The 4,223-nt window shown below is 40.5% G+C and overlaps 1 pseudogene; it reads left to right on the top strand.

Moving 5' to 3' along the window:
- Nucleotides 1-499: 499 nt before the first annotated feature.
- On the top strand, nucleotides 500-1,841 carry LOC103739544 (annotated as a pseudogene).
- Nucleotides 1,842-4,223: the final 2,382 nt, after the last annotated feature.

Raw genomic sequence — 4,223 nt, 5'->3', positions numbered from 1 at the left:
TAAAGAAGATGGACTCTCCCTTACCCAGTAGGAATCAGCTGACAATAGTTTCAAAGCATCCAATGTCCTCTTCTAACCTCCATGGGTATTACACTACATGTGGCATACTTACAAAGTTGATTTTTAATTCTCTAAAAGATTTCATAATATTCAAGAAGTCGTGCCAGAGTTTGAAAAAAAAAACAGCAGTATATCTGAAATTCCATGAGAATAGGGAATATTACATATTAGAATTTATAGACCACTATCACAGAGTCAACATCTATAAGAAAATGACATTTAAAATCTATACTGTATACTACGTATGGAGCCTTATATTTACAGACAAGTACACCAGTCACCACTCATCAAAGGAGCTTCTGTTTTACAACAGATGGAAACTATTACAGAGTTCCACAACTGGCCACACACAGAAAATAAGTGACTGTGAATTTCCCAGTCCTAGGTGACAAGCTTCAGTGGAATTTCTACACCTAAGGCTCATGGAACATAGAGGAACATGAGGTAGAGAGAATACAATCGTAGCTCTCTACTCTCAGTACTGAAGCTTCCTCATGAAATAGCAATAAAAACAGAAGACCACAACTGTCCAAATTGTAGAGAATAAGATACTGTAGAATGTGTGTCCCTGAACGAGACTCCTACCTTGAAGCTCACCTACCCTGGGGGACCAGTGCATAAGTGAGGCTGGAAGGATTGTAAGAGCCGGGGTTGGTGCCTGACCACAAGGAAACAGAATCTTTTGGGCTTCTGGGAAGTAGCTCACATGAATGTACAGCAGTGAGGACAGGATGTACAAGATGCATGCAGACTCAATCAGATACAAACCCAACATAGAACTGGGGAAATAGGCAAGAGACCCCAACATTAACTAAGGAACTATTGGCAGATGATCATTGGTGGTTGAGGGGGATTTGGTCTTCTTTAAGGGAGGGATACTAGATAGGCTGAACAGGCTTCAGCGAATGAATTAGCACTGACTGAGGGACATTTGGGTACATAAACTTAATTTGATAGGCCTTAACATAATGGCAGCATGTATGAAATTCAGTGGGCAGGCTATGAGGTGGTGAAGATAGGAGACGGGGTCAAAATATGATCCAGATCTATTGTATGAAATGCATAAAAATCAACAAAACTGTATATTAAAAAAGAGTTGGTCCCCATCCAACTGACAAGCCTCTGCGATTGCCCCTCCAGGACGTCTACAAAATTGGTGCTATTGGTACTGTCTCTGTGGGCAGGGTGGAGACCGGTGTCCTCAAACCTGGCATGGTGGTTACCTTTGCTCCAGTCAATGTCAAGTCAAGTCTGAAGTCAAGTCTGTTGAAATGTCCCACGAGGCTTTGAGTGAAGCTCTTCCTGGGGACAACGTAGGCTTCAACATAAAGAACGTGTCTGTCAAAGATGTTCGACGTGGTAATGTTGCTGGTGACAGCAAAAATCACCCACCAGTGGAAGCAGCTGGCTTCATTCTTCAGGTGATTATCATGAACCACTCAGGCCTAATTAGTGCTGGCTATGCCCCTGTGATGGATTGTGACACAGTTCGCACAGCTTGCATATTCGCTGAGCTTAAAGAAAAGATTGATCGCCGTTCTGAGAAGCAGCTGGAAAATGGTCCTAAATTCTTGAAATCTGGTGATGCAGCCATTGTTGACACGGTTCCAGGCAAGCCCATGTGTGTTGAGAGCTTCTCTGAATATCCTCCTCTGGATCATTTGGCTGTTCATGATATGAGACAGACAGTTGCTGTGGGTGTCATCAAAGCTGTGGACAAGAAGGCTGCTGGAGCTGGCAAGGTCACCAAGTCTACCCAGAAAACTCAGAAGGCTAAATGAATATTATCCCTAACACCTGTCACCCCAGCCTTAATCAGTGGTGGAAGAAAGGTCTCAGAACTGTTTGTCTCAATTGGCCATTTAAGTTTAATAGTAAAAGAATAGCAATGCATCATAAAACCTTCAGAAGGAAAAGAGAATGTTTTATGGACCATTTTCGTGTGGGGGGGGCAGTTTTAAGTTATTCGTTTTTAAAAGCAGCACTTTTTAATGGAAATAACTTGGCCTAAAATCTGTCACAGAATTTTGAGACCCATTAAAACAAGTTTAATGAGAGAGAGAGAAAAAAAAGAGTTGGTTCCTTAAAAAAATAAATGAGATTAATAGACACTGAGCCAAAGTAAACAGAGACAAAACTCAGTAAAACTCAGAAAATATGACATAACCTAAACTTGCAATTGCCTGCTTAAAACTATTTTCTAGAAGTGGTTTTTCTGATTAAGTAATGATTGTGTATGTGATTTCAACAGTATCAAATCTCTCCATGAGGGTCACGTCACTTTATACTCTTTCCAGTGACAGATGGGAACCTGCTTCTCAACAGCTTCAGTGGCACAATAGTCTCACATTATGATTTTTTTGACAATAAGTGAAAGGGAAAATTGATAGGTTAGTGTAGGTTTAATTTAAATTCTTTCCATGGCACAGTGAAGAAGAGAAGCAGATGAGGAGGCAAATGCAGAACACGGGACAGGACTATTTCTGAATAAACTTGCAAAGGGTTCTCATCAGAGGAGAGAGAACAAACTTCTCTGCCAGGCTAGGATTTTTATTATAGTTGAAGGAAGGGAGTTAGTTAAAAGGTGATGAGATCCAGTTCAGCAGGGAGGCGTTAATGGTTAAACTCGGACACACAGGAATGATATTAATGGTGTTTTCATTGGGAAATTGAATTTTCAAAATTATAACTGGTACCAGCAGGAAAGGTGGGGGAGCTAGTCAATCTGGAATGTAGTTCATAGGAAGCAGGGTGCTTTTAGGCCTGGGATGGGCTTGCTTCTTGAACTCCAAGTCTGCAATACGACCTGGAGAGAACTTCTGAGTCTTGCTTTTGTCCACAAACATAAGATTGAGAAAAAGTTGGATTTTTACTAAACTCTATTTGTGTTTGTAATTAACCTTCTGGGGGTTTAACAGACATACATTGAGGTCTATAAAAATTTGGTCAGATGGACATAAAGGACACTTTTTGCTCCTTGCCCTCCTAGGTCGACTAGTTCCAGGGGACTATGAGCATCTCTCAAAATGTCCTATAATGGTGGCAGTTCACCTGTCCTCTTGATCAAAGTGGCCGAGGAGACCCCACCAAATGGACTAGAACCAGTGTCCAGTCTATAAAGGGGAGGGTCAACACAGAGGAATCATTTTCTCCATACTTCCAAGCGAAGCCAGCCATGTTTGTGTAGGACCTTTGACTTATCTTCACATAGGCTGAACTGGTAAAAGAAAGGAGCCAGGGGCTCCTCCCAAGTCTATGTGACCCCTGAGGAACAGATCCTCAAACAACCTTAAGAGTAAAAATAAATTGGTTTATCTGGACCAACTGTATGGCCTTAAACATCCAAAAGGAAAGTATAACCAGAGATTAAAGGGGCCAATATAATTTCATAAGAGTCCATATGTATAGCTAAAGGCTACATAACAAGCAACAATGCCAGACAGGTGATACCTTCTTTGAGTTGTTGGCCTGGGTGGCCAAAGGGATTCCCAGATAGTAACCCAGCATATAACTGGGAAACTGAACAGCAGACCCCAATCTTATCCAAAGGAATATTGACAACTGATTACCACTAGATGAGGAACAGATGACCCTCCTAAAACAAAGACCTCTAGATAGGCTGACTAGATTCACCAGAAGGCTAAATAGGGGAATGGCTAGGGATGCCGACGACACAGCAGAGAGTATCAGGGATATCAGAGTATAAGGGCTCTACTTGGGGGAGGCGACTATGGGAGGGTGCTATCTGGGAAGTGGGTGTATAAATAAAAAATAATAATAATTCTTCAAAGCATAAAACTTTGCTCCTTAATAATTAGTAGATGTGAAAAACATTACCACTGAAATCTACCTAATGACTTTATATCCATGCTTAGATGCCAAGGATCTCAGAAAGTAGCCGACTGTGACTAGTAATAAACAGATATATAGAGATTAGAAACACATGTGCATCTTAGTGTCAATTGTATTAAAAATGAATTTTTCTCTATCTTTTTGAAGTTTAAAACTGAAATGGAGATCTTTTTAAAGTTTAAAACCTCATTTAATTTTATGTCTTATAGGGGTTATACAGAGTACAATATTGTATAACTGTATCAATTCAACTGTAAACCTAAAAATTTACAGCCAATTTTGAAAGAGATGCATCTTAGCTCTGGAAATTG

The sequence above is a fragment of the Nannospalax galili genome, unplaced genomic scaffold (genome assembly GCF_000622305.1).
Source record: "Nannospalax galili isolate Female #2095 unplaced genomic scaffold, S.galili_v1.0 scaffold1241, whole genome shotgun sequence".
In the NCBI taxonomy this organism is placed as follows: Eukaryota; Metazoa; Chordata; class Mammalia; order Rodentia; family Spalacidae; genus Nannospalax; species Nannospalax galili.
The sequence above is the reverse complement of the archived record's forward strand: the minus strand, read 5'-3'. Positions and strand labels throughout refer to the sequence as shown.